The sequence below is a fragment of the Ammospiza caudacuta genome, chromosome 36 (genome assembly GCF_027887145.1).
Source record: "Ammospiza caudacuta isolate bAmmCau1 chromosome 36, bAmmCau1.pri, whole genome shotgun sequence".
In the NCBI taxonomy this organism is placed as follows: Eukaryota; Metazoa; Chordata; class Aves; order Passeriformes; family Passerellidae; genus Ammospiza; species Ammospiza caudacuta.
Genome location: NC_080628.1, coordinates 76,155 through 97,041, shown reverse-complemented (window position 1 = coordinate 97,041; position 20,887 = coordinate 76,155). Strand labels below are relative to the sequence as shown.

Below are 20,887 nucleotides of genomic sequence, written 5' to 3'. Positions count from 1 at the left end.
AGACTCTCTTCTGTCTTTGGAAGCATCGCATCTGATGTCTTGTCAGGTCTTGGTCTGGGCTGTATGGACAGCTATGCCCCCACCTGGATCCATTTTGGTGGATTAGGATTTGGCGTAATATGAGGTTAGGTAGAGGATTCTGACCGTAGGATTCCTAGGCATCCATCTTTGCAGTTCTTAGAAGAAATCATTCAGTTATCATCTTCTTCCTTCGGGGTTCTCTGAGCCTCATCAGCTCACCATCAGTTTGAACTCGGTCATCTCCTTTTGCATTCTCTCAGTCCTTGCAGCCATTTTCCTTGCCTAGAATTTTCTGTCTGTGTTGTGTCCCCGTTGTCTGTCCTGTCCTGTCCATCCTGTGTCACGGCTGTCAGCACACATTTGTGCCCGAGCTGCTCTGCCCTGCCGCATAGCCTGGTGCAATAGGAGAGGGCCCAGGGATTTGTAATGTGCAGTGTGGGGTGTAGTTGGACTCTAGATGGGATTTGTAGATGGACACAGGATATCTGGAGCTCTTCAGTTATCATTGAACCGTCTGACTGTTGTCCTAACTTTTTTTTCAGATGCACCTCCTCAGATGACTGCAGTAGTTGTGTAGGTTCCTTCTTCTGAAAGGGAATAGGGTGCAAGAATTCATCTTCCAGAGAATTTTTGCAAGTCCTGGCTTGTATTGTATCTGCCTATGGTGGCTTATGTTCTATGTACCTATACATCTGTCTTCTATTGGATTTTGGGTAGATAATTTATCAGTCCAGAGAGGAGACAAGTCCTAGCTGTCGGATAGCCACTCGTTGACCCTTCCTGTCGTCTCACAGGTCCCCGAGGCTGCTGATTTCCCCAGGATCTGCCATTTTACCTCAAGGAGCGGCAGCCAGAAGATGTGTCACAGCACGTTCTTCAGCATCTCGAGTAAGGGCCGCAGTGAGCATTTAAGTGGAAAGATTGTGTGAGCGTGTGTGAGAGCACGTGGCTGTGTCTGTCTGTGTCTGCTCGTCTCTGCGTGTGTGAGTGCATGCTGACTGGATTTAACCTTGTGTGTGTGACTTTTGCTTTCCAGGTTTTGCGACTCCTTGTTAAATTTAGAATAAAAAATCCCCAGCCGGGTTGTATTGCATGAACTGACATGATATGTACCGATTTTGGCTTAAAACCCAGAAAACCAGACGAAGATGAGCAGGAAAAAACCAGAAAAAAACCACATGATGGACAAGAAAAAAACCCAGAAAAAGCCCAGGATGGGCAAGAAAGCAACGAGAAAAAAACCCCAGAAAATAATCCCAGATGGACAAGAAAAAAACGTAGAAAAACCCCAGAAAATCACCCAAGATGGGCAAGGAAAAAACCCAGAAAAACCCCCCAAAAAAAAACTCTGAGATGGGCAAGAAAAAAACCAGAAAAAAGTCTGAAGATGGGCAAGAAAAAACCCAGAAAAAACCCCCAAGATGGACAAGAAATAACCCAGAAAAAAATTCGAAGAAGGGCAAGAAAAGACCCAGAAAACACCCAGAAAAAAATCGCAACCCAAGTATAAATATAGAAATGTTTGTCAAGTATATGCAAATATATAAAGAAATGTTAAATTATTTGAAATATAAAATAACATAAATATAACATTTATACAGTATTACTTGTGTTATGGATCATATTGATTTTTATTTATTTCCTATAATACACTACAATATTTATATCAATTTTACATCTATCATATCTATCATTTGTTATATGTTATACCAGATTGATATACTCTAGGTTTTTTTAAGTAGTTTAAAATAAAGGGGATTTTTTTTTTTATTTGGCAAAAGCAGGTGTTTTAGTATAAACATTATAAATACAAATAATATAAAGGTAGAAATCTAAGAATAGAAATAGATCATAAATAGCTGAAGGTTAATATAAAAATTAAAAATGTAAGGAAAAATAAGTTGTAGCAGTAGATATGGTACATAATTAGGAAAATAATTTATCTCTTATTTGAATAGGATACATGTTATACATAATGATTAATATAATACTTAAGTATAAACTGCAAATATAAATGTGAATATAGTCATGAGCGCTATAAATATAAAAATATTTCAATGTAGTTTAAAAGAATAGAGCTTTTTTGTATTTATTTAGTTAGGATGGGATTTGTATTTTAAATAGTGAAAGCATGATAGAAATGTAATTTTAGACATAGAAATATGCAATCAATGTGGAAAGATATTTATAAAAGCACAAAATATAAGTAAATATAAATAATAGAAATAGAATAATGTTATATAAATTACATGCTACATCAATGTCCACTATAGCTATGCATGTGAATATAAATACGAAAAATGGAAATAAAAAATTTATTTAAACATGGCTTTAAAGCAAGGGGCCTTGTTTGATTCTGGTGGGGTAAGAGGCAGGTTTTTGGCATTTATTTCAGAGCAGTTTTTGGCGGGGGTCGCCCCTGTTCTTTTTTGCCACCTTGCCTGCCCGCAGCCCCGAGGCGCGCTGCGCCCCCGGCTGGGGCGGGCGGCAGTGCTGCCGCCTTGTGGGCAGAGCGCGGTACTGCAGCCCTGCGCCGAGAGGCCGCCACCTTGGGAGTGGCGCGTCGCGGATGTCGCGGACTTTTGGTTGACCTTCTCAACAGGGCGGCGAAAAGGGCGGGGAAGTGGAGGACCGGGGTGGGTGTCAGTGGACTGCCTGCATGGAATACCGACCCCGGCGCGGCCCCGGTGGTATTTTCTGTGACGTTTCAAGTGTACCCGACACATGCTGTGGTCTCAGCGGCGCCGCGGGCGGGCGTATTTCGGCGGGTTTGTGACAGGCATGTGGGGAAACGCCTCGCTGTGCCGGGGTCCTCTGACAGCCGCTTTCCCGCCCTGAGGGAGCCGAGCCGGGCCGAATAGTTCCGAAGAGCCGAGTGTGGGCGAAAACAGCCGAGTTTCCCCGAAGAGCCGAGTGTGACCGAAAATAGCCGAGTTTCACCGAAGAGCCGAGTGTGGCCGAACACAGCCGACTTGAGACGAAGAGCCGAGTGTAGCCGAACACAGCCGACTTGAGACGAAGAGCCGATGATAGCCGAGTGTAACCGATAGCCGACTGTAGCCGACATTGGCCGCATTTAGACAAAGAGCCGAATATGACCGACTTTAGCCCAACCGGGCCGAGTTCAGCCGAAGAGCCGGAAAAGCCGAATTTAGACGAAAAGCCGAACCGAAACGATTTTAGACCTAAGCCGAACCAAGCCTAATTTAGCCGAGTTTATTTAAACAGAACCGAACGACGCCGCAGCACTCTGCCTGCAGAGCGCCGGTGCAGACGGCAGGGGGCGGTGTATAAAGCGAGTATAAAATATCAACTGTATATAAGAAGGAATAAAAAGCTCTGTGTCATGTGCAGCAGTAGAAAATTTCAGGCTCCCAGGGAATAAATAGTTTTCTTTCAATCATTATAGTTTTGGGGTTTTTTTTACTCCCAGGTAGCCTGAAAGTTACTACTGCTGCTTTTTGATTCTAAAGCTAGGAAGGAAAACCAAGATTACAAATACAAGAAAAAGAAAGGGAAAGGGAAGGGGAAAAAAAGGAAAGGAAAGGAAAGAAAGCAGGAGAGCAGAAGGGAAGGGAAGGGAAAGGGGTGAAAAACAGCGTTAAAAAAAGAAAAAGAGTTGGAGGGGAAAAGAGAGGGCATTCGGGAGGAGCGGTCCTGCCTCAGGTCCTTCCCCGCCCTGGGGCGAAGGACCCGTTTGATGCCCGGGAGGGACTGCAGCTCCCGGTGGCGGGGGACGGAGCCGTGGCTGTCAGCCCGAGACTCCAACTCCCGGCAGGCCCTGCTGCCGGCGCGGCGTGTGACGCAACGGCTATCGCGGCACATGAGTGGCTACCAGCCCGAGACTCCAACTCCCGGCAGGCCCTGCTGCCGGCGCGACGTGTGCCGCAACGGCCGACGCTGCCCGGGATTTTTCTCTAAATCGGCAGTAAATACAGCTGAGTAAAATTAGCTTGGTTTTCTTCCTTCTTTTTTAACTGAATTGTTTTTATTAAAAATACTATTTGAATATGTAGAAAAAGTGGGGATGTCCTGTAATATATCCTAGCTTTTCTTGTTTATAGGGTGCTCAGAAAACATGCGTCCCTTAGAGTCCCTCAGAAAGGTTCTCAGTGCGATCTCTACCAAGGTATGTATTTACTAATAAGTGATCCCTTTAGATATTTGCCTGTGTACCTTTTCCTGTAATTCAGAGCTTGCGTTCTGTGGGTTTTATGATAAACCTGTAAAATATGTAAGAATGCTTTTGCAAGTCTGAATCGTTGAAGGCAGCAGTAAGTGGATTTAGAGCCTGTTCTTGACCAGACAACGGGAAAAAGTGTGACTTTGATGCTGAACTTGTTTTTTTCATTTTTCATTTGACTTGTCTGGAATGATTTAGGAATAGAGAGAGCTAGAAAAAGAGAGAAATAGAATTGATTATGGAGCACTCCTCAAATGCTCACCACGATTCAGTGTAGAGCCGAAGTGAAGGGTGATGGAACAGAGCTCTGTGCTTTAGAAGGAAATAAATTTAAACCTGACCTCCGCACAGAGTCTCACTAACTTCTTTTGTTTTAAAATACAAAATATTATTAGGAAGTGTTGGAAGTTAGTGTTTTGGGAAAGAAACGGCAGTTCCACAGAACATTCCATTTAACAGAGGCTCTGGGAACGATTCATGTTGTAACTGCTGTCACTGCAATCAGTTGGTGGTTCAGCCTTGAAATGTGCACTTGCCCTTCTATAAAGCACTGTTTTGTTTGCCTTTCAGTGCTATGAGTCTTGATAAATTGGAGAAGAGCCCAAGAGAAATTTTTCATCCCTTGATATAAAAGGTAGGAAGTGACTTTTTTTGGTTTGGTTCTTTTTCTTTATTATTTCCTGGAAATAAAAGTAATTAAGTATAGGTACTACTGGTTTGTTTCTTCCAGTAGCAGATGATAACAATAGCAGTAGTAATAGTAAAAATAATAATAGAAATAATAATAATAGCAATGTAATACTACCTAAACTGTCTTTATCCATTGAACTGGCCATTTCAAATCAAAACTTCTAAACACAAATCAAACCATCATCCTCGTAGAATCTTTCACAGCAGTGGGCTATAGATCCTGGTTTTGTTGACAGGATTTATTGGTTCTGGAATAGCAAGAGGGAAGTACAAGCCTAACTACTTCTAGCTCACAGACCCATCCAGTGAATACTGCTTTGTGTTTTGGTGGGCTTGTGATGACTTTGAAATCAATTGCTCATTCCAGTAAAAAAAATTAATGTTTTTTTGAACCTGACAGCAGAAATAACTTTAGGCACCAACTTAATAATAACAGATCACCAATTTAAGTTCATAATTTTATGCTGTACTATCAAAGTTTAAAGGTAAATTTTTACTTATTAGGAGATGGTATAAAGTGTATGTTCCAATGTGTTGGATGTATGCAAAGGTACATACGTACCCGAAAGTCCTTAGAGGAAACAAATTTTTACATCTGCTGTTTGATTGTTTATCATACAATATTTGGTTTTATTTCCCAGGGATCGGTGAATTTTAACTTTGGAGTCCTCTGTGCTAAGGATGCTCAGCCTACAGATGATGAAATGTTCAGTAATGGTGAGTTTTTCACCTTCTCTTTAATTGCTATGCTGATCTGAATAAGAAAAAAACAAAAGCAAGAGAAAAAAAAAGGATGGTTTATTATTTTTTACACTGTTATGTTTGTTTCCTCAGTATTTGCTGCAGCTCTGCGAACCCAAGCTTTGGGTTCCTTCTGTCCCACTGGGAGTTGCCCAGTTTGGTTGCATCTGGTGAAATTCACCCTGAGACCCTTACAGAACTAGCTCAAACTGCGTGAGAGCCATTTGCAGTTCTCTCCAGACACCTGGAGAATGGGTGATGTTTCTGAGGGTCTGGCAAGTATACTTGTATCAAAACTCAGTCTGTGAAATTTCTGGGGAAAACCCTTCTGTGTCCTGAAGGGTTCAAACTCTGGTGAGGATCCAGTTATCAGGTGCTCACCTGGATGGTTCCAGCTCTTAAAGTGAACACTTGTACTCTTACCCTGTAGTTTACATCTATTGTATTTTTGTTATTTTGCAAGATTTTACGGCTTTGCAAAATATTGTGCATTTCACTCTTTGGAACCTCTCAGATCGTTCTTTGGTGCAGCACCACCTCATGGGACACTTGGCTGCCGTCCTGAAGGGGTTGGTCGCTAGAATTGTAAATCCTGGAGAGTTTGTAAGTCTTCTGTCCCCAGGGAGGTACCATGCTTTGTTTACTTTTGTTCTGTTTGTAAGGCGCTGCTTCTCATTGGAAGTATGAATTTCAAACTACCCTGTTCTTATTTTAACTGTTTTCCTGGTTCTCTCCCTACGGCAGGGAAAGACTCTCGTATCCTTGTCGTCGGGCTCGGTGCTGTCCAAGAAGATGCAGAGACTAAAAAAATCATAAGAAGCAAAATATGACTGCAGGGAAAACAAGCTGGAGAGAACAAAAGGTGATATTGTTATCCTTACCCTGTATTAGAAACATCCGCTGTGCTTTGATGCTGGCAGCTGCCAGGGGCTTGTTAGCTCTTTGTAGGCAGGTGTAGGTGTTCACTTGTAGGTTTTTTTCTCTGGACAAGTCAATTCAAACTTTGCTAAGCTTATATTTGCAAATTACTCTCTAGCACAGTCCAGCATGACATTTTTGAATGTTGTAAAAATACCATGTTACTTGGAAATTGCTAATGATGAGAAGCTTTAGGGAAAAATAAGATGTCAGGGTTGGGAGATGTGAGAAGAATTTTGAGGGGATGTTAGACTGAAATAAAGCACACTTGAAGCTGGACTGGCACGCTGGCAGATCCCCTATTAAACAGTAGTGCTGAGATTAGCCTGGGGGTTGCCCATTGTTTCTGTAGAAATAAATGTTTTCTGGTCTTCAGAGGTAAGCTGCTTTGAAAAGCTGGAAGGCACAGCATAGTGACAATCCGTGTGCTTCGCATTAAAAATAGATTTCAGAAGGGTCCTAGGCTTTTGTCTTTTCCTAGAAGTCGATGTAATCCTATTGAGGAGTTTTTAATTCTGTGCTGCCATGTCATCGATCAGGGCCCTGTCGTACTAATCATCATACAGATGCAAAACAAAAAATCAGACCCTGTCCCGACCACTTAGAGCCCAGAACACGATTTCCTCAGGCTGCCATTTGTGTGCCATCGGTACTCACCGTGGAAGCGAGCTGGGGATTGTTGCACCCGTTGGGAACAAACCGCTTCTCGTCACACAGAAATGGAATTGGGACGACGCCTCAGCCAGCCTCTCTCTCCTGAATCTGCAGCAGAGCAGTTCCAGTCCATGCGGGCAATCCAGTTCCTGACGATCTGAGCGCACGGAGCAGCGCTCAGCTGCTGTGGGGGGCTCAGGGAGGGCAGAGTGTGCATTGTCATCTTCCTGAACCTACAGACGCGAATCAAAGTGAGAAGCCACAGGGTGGAAATCAGTCGCATATATGCTAAATAAAACTTGCAGGTTTTTTTTAAGAATTGTTTTTGCTTGTTCTTTGTTGTGCTTCTGTGCTTAGAAAACCTCCCTTTACAATCAGTTCAATTCATCAATTGAACCTTTGTTTGCAGACTCTCACTGAGCAGAATTTGTTGCAGACTCAGTGCACGCTGTGCAGGCCTCCCGGGAGTGTGAGGAGCTCATGTGTGCTACTTTTTGCTTTAGGACGCTCTGAGGTATTTATTCCTTTTGGGATACATGATGAGAATTCCCAAGAGAGGTAGTTATAAGGTATGACATCGGGAAAAAGCCTGTGTGGTTGGAATGTTGTTGCTGTCAAAAGTTAATTTTTTCTTAGCCAGTAGTTAGCTTTTTGCTTTATTTTTGTGGTATCAATATTTTATTGTTTAAAAAATTCCTTCAAAATAACTTCAGTGGTCGCCCACCAGTACCTTGTTCAGATTTGCCTATTTGCTTGTAGCTGAAATGTTCACATCTTGTTTATCATTCTATTTAAGAAACTGCTGCCCAGCCAACTAATAACTGAATATCCATCTGTCTAGGACACGGGGAGAGGATTTAGGTAATGTCTTTATTTCCAGAAAAAAGTTCCAGTGTAGTTTCTAAATAGAGGAGAAGGGGGTGAAGACTCGGGGCTCTGATGCCGTTGGGGCACCCCAAGGTCCCCAGGAGAGGGGGCCCCACTGCGGTGCAGGAGCAGGTGTGTTCTCATGTAATATTGAACAAATTATAAATATAAATATGAAAATTATAAACATGAAAATATTTTTAAAATACTTAAATAAAGCGGGTTTTCTTTATTGGTCAATAGGCAGTGTTTTGATTGTAAAAATTATAAATGCAAATAATATAAAGGTAGAAATCTAAGTTTAGAAATATATAATAAATACATACTGATAAATATAAAAATTTAAAATATCAGAAAAAATTAGTTGTAGCAGTAGATATTATACATAATTTAAATAATAATTTAAATCTATTTTAAAATTTTATATATATAATATATCATTATTAATGTAATACATCCAAAGAAACGATAAATTAAAATATGAATGTATAATTATACAAAGTATAAATAAAAAATATTTCAGTATCCTTTAAAAGAAGGGTTTTTTTATTTATTTGGTTAGAGACGGGGTTTTTATTTGGAATAATGGAAGTATTATAGAAGTATAAAATTAAATATAGAAATATACAGTCAATATAGAAAGATATTTGTAAAAACACGAGCGAACGACGCCTCCTTCGGCCGAACCAAGGCGAGACCGGCGGAACCTGACGGCCTCGAGCGAACCGAGGCCAGGCTTGCGAGGCTGCCTGAACGGAGCCGAGCTCAGCCGAACCGAGCCCGCTGCTCTCGTGCGCGCTAATTAGCGCGAGTGCGGTCACTGCCCAATGAGCTCCTGTGCCACGCCGCGCTCCCGATCGTGTCCGTGCGATGGCCGGGCCGCCCGCGGGACGCGGCAGCAGGAGAGCCCCGAGCCGGGCGAGTTTAACGTGAGGCGGCGCCGCTTGCCCGCCGTCAGGGAGCCGAGCCGAGGCGAGCTCAGCCGAACGCGGAGAGAGCGGCTCCGAGTTGGGCCGAAGCGAGCCGAGCCGCGCCGAGGGCAGAGAGCGGCTCCGAGTTGGGCCGAAGCGAGCCGAGCCGCGCCGAGGGCAGAGAGCGGCTCCGAGTTCGGCCGAAGAGAGCCGAGGCGCGCCGAGCGCACTGATCGGCTCCGAGTTCGGCCGAGGCGAGCCGAGGCGCGCCGAGCGCACTGATCGGCTCCGAGTTCGGCCGAGGCGAGCCGAGCCGCGCCGGGCGCACTGATCGGCTCCGAGTTCGGCCGAAGCGAGCCGAGCCGCGCCGAGCGCAGAGAGCGGCTCCGAGTTCGGCCGAAGCGAGCCGAGCCGCGCCGGGCGCAGAGAGCGGCTCCGAGTTCGGCCGAAGCGAGCCGAGCCGCGCCGGGCGCACAGAGAGGCTCCGAGTTCGGCCGAAGCGAGGCGAGCCGCGCCGGGCGCACTGATCGGCTCCGAGTTCGGCCGAAGCGAGCCGAGCCGCGCCGGGCGCAGAGAGCGGCTCCGAGTTCGGCCGAAGCGAGCCGAGCCGCGCCGGGCGCACAGAGAGGCTCCGAGTTCGGCCGAAGCGAGCCGAGCCGCGCCGAGCGCAGAGAGCGGCTCCGAGTTCGGCCGAAGCGAGCCGAGCCGCGCCGGGCGCAGAGAGCGGCTCCGAGTTCGACCGAAGCGAGCCGAGCCGCGCCGAGCGCAGAGAGCGGCTCCGAGTTCGGCCGAAGCGAGCCGAGGCGCGCCGGGCGCACTGATCGGCTCCGAGTTCGGCCGAGGCGAGCCGAGCCGCGCCGGGCGCACTGATCGGCTCCGAGTTCGGCCGAAGCGAGCCGAGCCGCGCCGAGCGCAGAGAGCGGCTCCGAGTTCGGCCGAAGCGAGCCGAGGCGCGCCGGGCGCACAGAGCGGCTCCGAGTTCGGCCGAAGAGCGCCGAGGCGAGCCGGGCGCAGAGAGCGGCTCCGAGTTCGGCCGAAGCGAGGCGATCCGTGCCGAAGGGTCGAGTCCAGCCGAATGCAGATGACAATGGCCGAGTTTAGCCGATTAGAGCCGCATTTAGCCGAGCAGCTGTGAGCCTTGCACGCTTGAGGTGAGCGTGCATCGTTGCCGGCCTGGGATTGAGTGAAATGCACTAAGGAAACCAGCTCTGGGGAGGGAGGCAGGGAAATCCTCTCTTAACGTTTACCAATTCGTCCGTCAAACTCATCACGGCAGGACAGAGTGAAGACTGAAAGTGTAAGAAGATGTGGAGGGAAACAGAGAATCTGGCAGGAGCATCGAACGCACAAGTGCACGAATTTTGCTTTTTGCTTGGATGTAAACTCAGAAGTTGTAAGGAATTTGGGAAGGAGAAGGGACATTTCAGAAGGAGAAGAAGTTGTTGTTGGAGTCCTGGCAAAAGCTTTAAAAAAAAAAAAAAAGTGGTTTCTTTTTTCTTCACTATTATATTCTTTGGTGGTATATGGTGTGCTGTTTTATTTCTTGGTGTTATTAGCTCTGTGTAAATTGTTTATTGAGTCAAGCTAACTTTGCATGGGTTGTTTTGTATTTGAGGTAGGATCAATTTCAAGAGGTTTCTTTCACAGACTTCTGATAGGTATTACTGGGATTTTGGTTTTGTTTACTGTATGCATAAACATAGAGATTTGGTAGGGCCAGCTGGGCTGCTGGAGTTTTGGGTGTGAATTTATTAGATGGCTTTTGGTAAACACAGAATAATTATGTAAGGTAACAGCAAATTACCCAATTACCCAATTGATCTAGCTATGTAACCTTACCACAAAGTTTTATATCTTGCCAGTTTTCTGTTCTTCTGCTCCAAGTAGTTGTTGCAAAAAAAGAAAGCACTGTTACTTTTCTGAAAAGTTTTCTTCTATAACAAGCCCTTTACAGCCCTTGAATGTGAGTCAGAGGAGCCAAACAGCTGCAGCTGCTCTGAGGGCTTGGTGGGATTTGCCCCCTCCCTTTTCCTGGGTGGCATGGGAACGAGAGGCGGGCACAATCAGGGGTATATTAACCCCAGCCGTGGCTGAGGGGCTTCATTCCCTCTCTGGGATGTGCTGGGTTAAGAGCTCTCCTCATTTCAGTGAAGAGGCTTTTTCAGCCGGTCTCAGCATCTTTTCAGCAGGTGTTTCTGGGCATCTAAAGCACAGAGGCTTGGAAGATTCTGTGAAGAAAACAGCATGGAATACAGGGAGTATTTAGGTTTGTGATTTTGGGTTTTGTGTTTAGGAGTGGTAAGGTGCTTTTGTAATTTTTAGTTTTGCTCTGGTTGTTTTTTTGGCTGGATTTCTTTTGGTGGAATTCTTGGTTTTTTTTGGTTTTCATTTTGGGGTTTTTAGTTGGTTTTTGTGGGGGTTTTGGATTTTTTGATGTTTTCTGTGGTTTTTTTGTTTCTGTGGGGAGTTAGGTGTTTTGGGATTTATTGTTTGTGTGGGTTTTGTTTGGTTGGTTTTTTTTCTTTGTTTGTTTTTGGGATTGGTTTTGTTGGGTTTTTTTTGTTTTGTTTTTTTTTTTAATTGAGGAGTGCAACTCCCTGAAATTCCAAGCTGTGTCAAGCACAACATTTTATTCAGCAGATTGATCATGTCACAAGAGGGATCCGCCCAAGGTCCAAGATGATGTTTGAGATTGAGGCTTCAGGTGAGTTGAGGATTGTGATTGGGAGAGGGAGGGTGAGCAGTTAGGAGTTCTTGGGAGGGAGTTTGCAGGCAGCAGGGTGAGAAAGGGTCTTTATTTGTTTATTTGAGGCCTCCCCCACACAAGGCTTCTCAGAAGCCTAGCAGAGGCATTCCCATGTCTTACAGCACACAAGGTCATCCACTGCACTCAGGGGAATGCCATTTAACTTTGCCTTTCTCTAACCCAGGTGCCACTCCTAATGAAGGCCTTGGAATCATGATGAAGCTGGAGCCTGAAGGAGCCAGGCACACTCAGGAGAGGGCAAGTAGCTGCCTTGGTGGGATTTGGCCCACATAACTCTGGACTCATACTTTGGTTTTGGTTTTCTTTATTGTAGCTCACCGAGAGGCTCACAGGCCATCACGAGGCCCTCCGAGGCAGACTCATTTCAGGTGCAGCGTGGATTCCCATCACCGATCATCCAAAAGATAAGTCGAGGGCCTTGGCCTGGAGATGAGAGAATAGTGGGTTGGGAGTTCTTGGGGCAGATTTGAAAATTGGCAGCCGGAAAAGCAATCTTCTCCAAGGGCCTCTTAGGACAGCTAAAGGGAGAGGCTCTCCTTTTGATGGCAGCTTTCAGGCGGGCAGTGCAGAACAGCTCCGGTCTGTATCCTGTTGTCCGGTGTTCTGTGTTCCCTAGTGTGTCTTTGGGGTCCCTTTTGCCTTCTCCCCTCGAGACCCTCACCACAAGCATGATGTGTCGTGTTTCATGTCCCCCCTGTTTGCCACGTTCTGTGTCACGGGTGTGTGTACACATTTGTGCCGGAGCTGTTCTGCCCTGCCGCATGGCCTGCTGCAGTAGGAGAAACCGTGGGGCGTTGGAATTTGTAATGCTGGCTGTACTTGGGCTCTAGATGCTATTCCTAGATTGACATAAGGTGTTTGCAGCTTGTGAGTTATCCTGGTGGTGTTTGGCATATGTTGTAACTTTCTTTCAGGTGCAGACGCATTCCATGTGTGGCAGGGGGTCAGAGTTAGGAGGTGTCGGGCCTTCTTAGGAGTGCGGTGAGTAGCTGAGTGGTGGGGTTTTGGCCGATGCGGTGCCAAGATCAGGGACTGATGTTTGGTTCTCTTTAATACAGCTGTCTGAGAGACACCAGCCTGGTGCCAGCAGGACCTTCCCAGCTGACGAGGTGGCCTTTCTTTGCACCTGACAGGGACCAGCATCCCCAGATGTCTGAGAGATAAGTAGAGGGCTGTGACCCACAGAGGGGATGAAAGCAGGGTGCTGGTTTGGGAATTCCTGGGAGGGGGTTTTGAGTCCAATTTTGGAGGGGGGGTGTGGTGTGTTCATGAAGTGGCCCCTTAGGCCCCATAAAAGCCAAGTCTCACTTTTGATTGCAGTGCTGAGGTGTGCAGCAGGGCAGAGCAGTCCCGGTGTGTCTCGTGTCACTTGTCTATTGTGCATTATGTGTTGTTTGCGTATGCCATATCTTTCACTTAGGGGGGCCTGTGAGAAACCCTGGCATCATTGTTAGCCTCTGTGATCTCTGCACTCCTTGGCCTGGCGCCCAGGCCACAGAACTTTTGACTAGGGAGCTCAGACAAGCATCAGACTCTCTTCTCTCTTTGGAAGCATCCAGTCAGACGTCTTTTCAGGTCTTGTTCTGAGCTGTATGGACAGCTGTGCCCCACCTGGATCCATTATGGTGGATTAGGACTTGTAATATTACGAGGTTAGGTAGAGGATTTTGACTGTAGGATTCCTAGGCATCAGTCTTTGCTGTTCTTGGAATAAATCATTCAGTAATCATCTTCTTCCTCCAGGGTTCTCTGAGCCTCATCAGCTCACCATCGGTCTCAGCTCACTCATCTCCTTTTTGCATTCTCTCAGTCCTTGCAGCCGTTTTCCTTGCCAAGAGATTTCTGTTCCTGTTGTGTCCCCGTTGTCTGTCCTATCCTGTGTCATGGCTCTCAGCACACATTTGTGCCGGAGCTGCTCTGCCCTGCTGCACAGCCTGGTGCGATAGGAGAAGTCCCAGGGACTTGGAGTTTGTAATGTGGGGTGTAGTTGGACTCTAGATGGGATTTGTAGATGGGCACATCATATCTGGAGCTCATCAGTTATCCTGCCACAGTGTGACTCTTGTCCTAACTTTTTTTTCAGGTTCAGATGGATTAAATGTGTGCCAGAGGGCCCCATGCCAGGTGTGGGGATTCTCCTGAGTAGGTGAGGCCCCATTTGCCTCTGCAGCAGACTCTGTTACACCTCTCAACTGACTCTGTTACACTGCTGTTCTTTGTCTTTCTTTTAGGAAGTAAATCTGGATGCCAGCAGTCAACGTGAGCAGTGGAGAGAATTGGTTGTTATTGCTCAGCTCTCAAGCACAACAATTTCGCAGCAGATTCATCGTGTCACAAGAGGGATCTGCCCAGTGTCAAGGATGATGTTTGAGATTGAGGCTTCAGGTGAGTTGAGGATGGTTACTGGGAGAGGGAGGGTGAGCAGGCATCCAGTTAGGAGTTCTTGAGAGGGGGTTTGCAGGCAGCAGGGTGAGAAAGGGTCTTTATTTGTTTATTTGAGAGCCCCTCCCAAGGTGTCTCAGAAGCCTAGCAGAGGCATTCCCATGGCTTACAGCATACAAGGTGATCCACTGCACTCAGAGCCACTTAACTTTGTCTTTCTGTAACCCAGGTGCCACTGCTAATAAAGGCCACAGCCTTGGAATCAGGATGAAGCTGGAGCCTGAAGGAGCCAGGCACACTCAGGAGAGGGCAAGTAGCTGACTTGCAGGGATTTGGCCCACATAACTCTGGACTCACTCTTTGATTTTGGTTTTCTTGATTGCAGCTGACCGAGAGGCTCACAGGCCATCACAGAGCCCTCCAAGGCAGACTCATTTCAGGTGCAGCGTGGATTCCCCTCACCGATCATCCAAAAGATAAGTCGGGGGCCACAGCCTGGAGATGGTGGAGTAGCAGGTTGGGAGTTTTTGGGACAGATTCAAAAATGAGCAGAGAGGAAAGCAATCTTCTCCAAAGGCCTTTTAGGACAGCTAAAGGGAGAGGCTCTACTTTTGATGGCAGCTTTCAGGCGGGCAGTGCAGAACAGCTCCGGTCTGTATCCTGTTGTCCGGTGTGCTGTGTTCCCTAGTGTGTCTTTGGGGTCCCTTTTGCCTTCTTCCCTCGAGACCCTCACCACAAGCATGATGTGTCGTGTTTCATGTCCCCCCTGTTTGTCACTTTCTGTGTCACGGGTGTGTGCACAGATTTGTGCCAGAGCTGTTCTTCCCTGCCGCATGGCCTGCTGCAATAAGACGAACCATAGGGAGGGGGAATTTGTAATGTTGGCTGTACTTGGGCTCTAGATGCTATTCCTAGATTGACATAAGGTGTTTGCAGCTTGTGAGTAACCCTGGTGGTGTTTGACATATGTTCTAACTTTCTTTCAGGTGCAGATGCATTCCACGTGTGGCAGAGGGTCAGGGTTAGGAGGTGCCGGGCCTTCTTAGGAGCGCGGTGAGTAGCAGAGCGGTGGGGTTTTGGCCAATGCGGTGCCAAGATCAGGCCCTGATGTTTGGTTCTCTTTAATCTAGCTGTCTGAGAGACACCAGCCCGGTGCCAGCAGGACCTTCCCAGCTGACGAGGTGGCCTTTCTTTGCACCTGACACAGACTGGCATCCCCAGATGTCTGAGAGATAAGTAGAGGGCTGCGACCCACAGTGGGGATGAAGGCATGGTGCTTGTTTGGGAATTCCTGGGAGGGGTTTTTGAGTCCAGTTTGGAGCAGGGGGTGTTCATTAAACGGCTTGTTAGGCCCCATGAAAGCCAAGTCTCACTTTGATCACAGTGCTGAGGTGTGCAGGGCAGAGCAGTCCCCGTGTGCATTGTGTCACTTGTCTGTTGTGCATTGTGTGTTGTTTGTGTATCTCCTGTCTTCTACCTTAGGCCTTTGAGGGCCCTGTCAGTACCCCTGACATCATTGTTAGCATCTGTAATCTCTGCATTCCCTGGTCTGGCACCCGGGCCACAGAGCTTTTGACTCGCGAGCTCAGACAGGCATCAGACTCTCTTCTCTCTTTGGAAGCATCCAGTCAGATGTCTTTTCAGGTCTTGTTTTGAGCTGTATGGACAGCTGTGCCCCACCTGGATCCATTATGGTGGATTAGGACTTGTAATATTACGAGGTTAGGTAGAGGATTTTGACTGTAGGATTCCTAGGCATCCGTCTTTGCTGTTCTTGGAATTAATCATTCAGTTATCATCTTCTTCCTTCAGAGTTCTCTGAGCCTCATCAGCTCACCATCGGTCTCAGCTCGGTCATCTCCTTTTGCATTCTCTCAGTCCTTGCAGCCATTTTCCTTGCCAAGAAATTTCTGTCTGTGTCTTGTGCCTATTGTTTGTCACGTCCTGTCCTGTGTCACGGGTGTCTGCACACTTTTGGGATGGGGCTGCTCTGCCGTGCTGCACAGCCTGGTGCGATAGGAGAAGTCTTGGAGACTTGGAGTTTGTAATGTGGGGTGTAGTTGGACTCTAGATGGGATTTGTAGATGGACACAGGACATCTGGAGCTCATCAGTTATCCTGCCACAGTGTGACTCTTGTCCTAACTTTTTTTTCAGATTCAGATGGATTAAATGTGTGCCAGAGGGCCCCATCCCGGGTGAGGGGATTGCCCCGAGCAGGTGAGGCCCCATTTGTCTCTGCAGCAGAAGTGTGTATGGTGAGTGTGTTACAGCTCTGTTCTTTGTCTTTCTTTTCAGGAAGTCAATCTGGATGCCAGCAGTCAAGGTGAGCAGTGGAGAGAATTGGCTGTTATTGCTCAGCTCTCAAGCACAACAATTTTTCAGCAGATTCATCGTGTCACAAGAGGGATTTGCCCAGTGTCAAGGATGATGTTTGAGATTGAGGCTTCAGGTGAGTTGAGGATGGTGCCTGGGAGAGGGAGGGTGATCAGGTATCCAGTTTAGGATTTCTTGGGAGCGGGTTTGCAAGCAGCAGGGTGAGAAAGGGTGTTTATTTGAGGGCCCCCCCACACAAAGCTGTTCAGAAGCCTAGCAGAGGCATTCCCATGGCTTACAGCATACAAGGTGATCCACTGCACTCAGAGGAATGCCATTTAACTTTGTCTTTCTGTAACCCAGGTGCCACTCCTAATGAAGGCCACAGCCTTGGAATCAGGATGAAGCTGGAGCCTGAAGGAGCCAGGCACACTCAGGAGAGGGCAAGTAGCTGCCTTGGTGGGATTTGGCCCACATAACTCTGGACTCATACTTTGGTTTTGGTTTTCTTGATTGCAGCTGACCGAGAGGCTCACAGGCCATCACAGAGCCCTCCAAGGCAGACTCATTTCAGGTGCAACGTGGATTCCCCTCACCGATCATCTAAAAGATAAGTCGGGGGCCGCGGTCTGGAGATGAGACGATGGGAGAGTATCAGGTTGGCAGTTCTTTGGCCAGATTTAAAAATTGGCAGTGGGGAAAGCAATCTTCTCCAAAGGCCTCTTAGGACAGCTAAAGGGAGAGGCTCTACTTTTGATGGCAGCTTTCAGGCGGGCAGTGCAGAACAGCTCCGGTCTGTATCCTGTTGTCCGGTGTTCTGTGTTCCCTAGTGTGTCTTTGGGGTCCCTTTTGCCTTCTCCCCTCGAGACCCTCACCACAAGCATGATGTGTCGTGTTTCATGTCCCCCTGTTTGTCACTTTCTGTGTCACGGGTGTGTGCACAGATTTGTGCCAGAGCTGTTCTTCCCTGCCGCATGGCCTGCTGCAATAAGACGAACCATAGGGAGGGGGAATTTGTAATGTTGGCTGTACTTGGGCTCTAGATGCTATTCCTAGATTGACATAAGGTGTTTGCAGCTTGTGAGTAACCCTGGTGGTGTTTGACATATGTTCTAACTTTCTTTCAGGTGCAGATGCATTCCACGTGTGGCAGAGGGTCAGGGTTAGGAGGTGCCGGGCCTTCTTAGGAGCGCGGTGAGTAGCAGAGCGGTGGGGTTTTGGCCAATGCGGTGCCAAGATCAGGTACTGATGTTTGGTTCTCTTTACTCTAGCTGTCTGAGAGACACCAGCCCGGTGCCAGCAGGACCTTCCCGTTTGACAAGGTGAGCTTGCTTTGCACCCGAGACCCGCATCCCCAGCTGTATGAGAGATAAGTAGAGGGCTACGACCCACAGTGGGGATGAAGTCATGGTGCTGTTTCGGGAAATACTGGGTGGAGTTTTTGATTCAGCTTTGGAGGTGGGGGATGTTCATGAGGTGGCCCCTTAGGCCTCATAAAAGCAAAGTCTCACTTTTGATCACAGTGTTGAGGTGTGCAGGGCAGAGCAGTCCCGGTGTGTCTCGTGTCACTTGTCTGTTGTGCATTATGTGTTGTTTGTGTATCCCATGTCTTTTACCTTTGGAGGGCCCTGTCAGTACCCCTGGCATCATTGTTAGCATCTCTGATCTCTGCATTCCCTGGCCTGGCACCCAGGCCATATATGAGTTTCTGATACCTGTCTGAGCTCCCCAGTCAAAAGTTACCTCTTTGGAAGCATCCAGTCAGATTTCTTGTCAGGTCTAGTTCTGAGCTGTATGGACAGCTATGCCCCACCTGGATCCATTGTGGTGGATTAGGACTTGTAATAATATGAGGTTAGGTACAGCATTCTGACAGTAGGATTCCTAGGCATCCATCTTTGCTGTTCTTGGAATTAATCATTCAGTTATCATCTTCGTCCCCCAGGGTTTTCTGAGCCTCATCAGCTCACCATCGGTCTCAGCTCACTCATCTCCTTTTGCATTCTCTCAGTCCTTGCAGCCATTTTCCTTGCCAAGAGATTTCTTTTCCTGTTGTGTCCCCTGTTGTTGTCTGTCCTGTCTGTCCTGTGTCACGGGTGTCTGCACACATTTGGGATGGGGCTGCTCTGCCGTGCTGCACAGCCTGGTGCGATAGGAGAAGTCTTGGAGACTTGGAATGTGTAATGTGGGGTGTAGTTGGACACTAGATGGGATCTGTGGATGGGCACAGGGCATCTGGAGCTCATCAGTTATCCTGCCACAGTGTGACTCTTGTCCTAACTTTTTTTTCAGATTCAGATGGATTAAATGTGTGCCAGAGGGCCCCATCCCGGGTGAGGGGATTGCCCCGAGCCGGTGAGGCCCCATTTGTCTCTGCAGCAGAAGTGTGTATGGTGAGTGTGTTACAGCTCTGTTCTTTGTCTTTCTTTTCAGGAAGTCAATCTGGATGCCAGCAGTCAAGGTGAGCAGTGGAGAGAATTGGCTGTTATTGCTCAGCTCTCAAGCACAACAATTTTTCAGCAGATTCATCGTGTCACAAGAGGGATTTGCCCAGTGTCAAGGATGATGTTTGAGATTGAGGCTTCAGGTGAGTTGAGGATGGTGCCTGGGAGAGGGAGGGTGATCAGGTATCCAGTTTAGGATTTCTTGGGAGCGGGTTTGCAAGCAGCAGGGTGAGAAAGGGTGTTTATTTGAGGGCCCCCCCACACAAAGCTGTTCAGAAGCCTAGCAGAGGCATTCCCATGGCTTACAGCATACAAGGTGATCCACTGCACTCAGAGGAATGCCATTTAACTTTGTCTTTCTGTAACCCAGGTGCCACTCCTAATGAAGGCCACAGCCTTGGAATCAGGATGAAGCTGGAGCCTGAAGGAGCCAGGCACACTCAGGAGAGGGCAAGTAGCTGACTTGCAGGGATTTGGCCCACATAACTCTGGACTCATACTTTGGTTTTGGTTTTCTTGATTGCAGCTGACCGAGAGGCTCACAGGCCATCACAGAGCCCTCCAAGGCAGACTCATTTCAGGTGCAGCGTGGATTCCCCTCACCGATCATCCAAAAGATAAGTCGGGGGCCACGGTCTGGAGATGGTGGAGTAGCAGATTGGGAGTTCTTGGGACAGATTCAAAAATGAGCAGAGGGGAAAACAATCTTCTCCAAAGGCCTCTTAGGACAGCTAAAGGGAGAGGCTCTACTTTTGATGGCAGCTTTCAGGCGGGCAGTGCAGAACAGCTCCGGTCTGTGTCGTGTTGTCCGGTGTGCCGTGCTCCCTGGTGTGTCTTTGGGGTCCCTTTTGCCTTTTCCCCTCGAGGCCCTCACCACAAGCATGATGTGTCGTGTTTCATGTCCCCCCTGTTTGTCACTTTCTGTGTCACGGGTGTGTGCACACATTTTTTGCCGGAGCTGTTCTGCCCTGCCGCATGGCCTGCTGCAATAGGACGAGCCTTGGGGAGTTGAAATTTGTAATGTGGGCTGTACTTGGGCTCTAGATGTTGTTCCTAGATTGACATATGGTGTTTGCAGCTTGTGAGTTATCCTGGTGATGTTTGACATGTGTTTTAACTTTCTTTCAGGTGCAGACGCATTCCACGTGTGGCAGAGGGTCAGGGTCAGGAGGTGCCGGGCCTTCTTAGGAGCGCGGTGAGTAGCAGAGTGGTGGGGTTTTGGCCGATGCGGTGCCAAGATCAGGCACTGATGTTTGGTTCTCTTTAATCTAGCTGTCTGAGAGACACCAGCCCGGTGCCAGCAGGACCTTCCCATCTGATGAGGTGGCCTTTCTTTGCACCTGACAGGGACCAGCATCCCCAGCTGTATGAGAGATAAGTAGAGGGCCATGACCCACAGAGGGGCTGAAAGCACGGTGCTGCTTTGGGGATTACAGGGAGGGGGTTTTGAGTCCAGTTTGGAGGTGGGGGGGTGTTAATGAAGTGGCCCCTTAGGCCCCATAGAAGCCAAGTCTCACTTTTGATCACAGTGCTGAGGTGTGCAGCAGGGCAGAGCAGTCCCGGTGTGTCTCGTGTCACTTGTCTGTTGTGAATTGTGTGTTGTTTGTGTATCCCATGTCTTTTACCTTAGGGGTGCCTGTCATTAATCTTGGCATCATTGTTAGCATCTGTGATCTCTGCATTCCCTGGCCTGGCACCCAGGCCACAGAACTTTTGACTGGGGAGCTCAGACAGGCGTCAGACTCTCTTCTGTCTTTGGAAGCATCGCATCTGATGTCTTGTCAGGTCTTGGTCTGGGCTGTATGGACAGCTATGCCCCCACCTGGATCCATTTTGGTGGATTAGGATTTGGCGTAATATGAGGTTAGGTAGAGGATTCTGACCGTAGGATTCCTAGGCATCCATCTTTGCAGTTCTTAGAAGAAATCATTCAGTTATCATCTTCTTCCTTCGGGGTTCTCTGAGCCTCATCAGCTCACCATCAGTTTGAACTC

General features: G+C 47.7%; 2 long non-coding RNA genes across 2 annotated transcripts; both read left to right on the top strand.

Annotated features, from left to right (window-relative positions):
* Nucleotides 1-3,956: 3,956 nt before the first annotated feature.
* Nucleotides 3,957-5,612, top strand: LOC131570613 (uncharacterized). Its single transcript, XR_009275893.1, has 3 exons — nucleotides 3,957-4,150; nucleotides 4,775-4,838; nucleotides 5,536-5,612. It is a non-coding gene; the product is annotated as an uncharacterized LOC131570613 (long non-coding RNA).
* A 254-nt stretch (nucleotides 5,613-5,866) lies between these two features.
* LOC131570612 (uncharacterized) lies at nucleotides 5,867-7,526 on the top strand. Its single transcript, XR_009275892.1, has 2 exons — nucleotides 5,867-6,497; nucleotides 7,093-7,526. It is a non-coding gene; the product is annotated as an uncharacterized LOC131570612 (long non-coding RNA).
* Nucleotides 7,527-20,887: the final 13,361 nt, after the last annotated feature.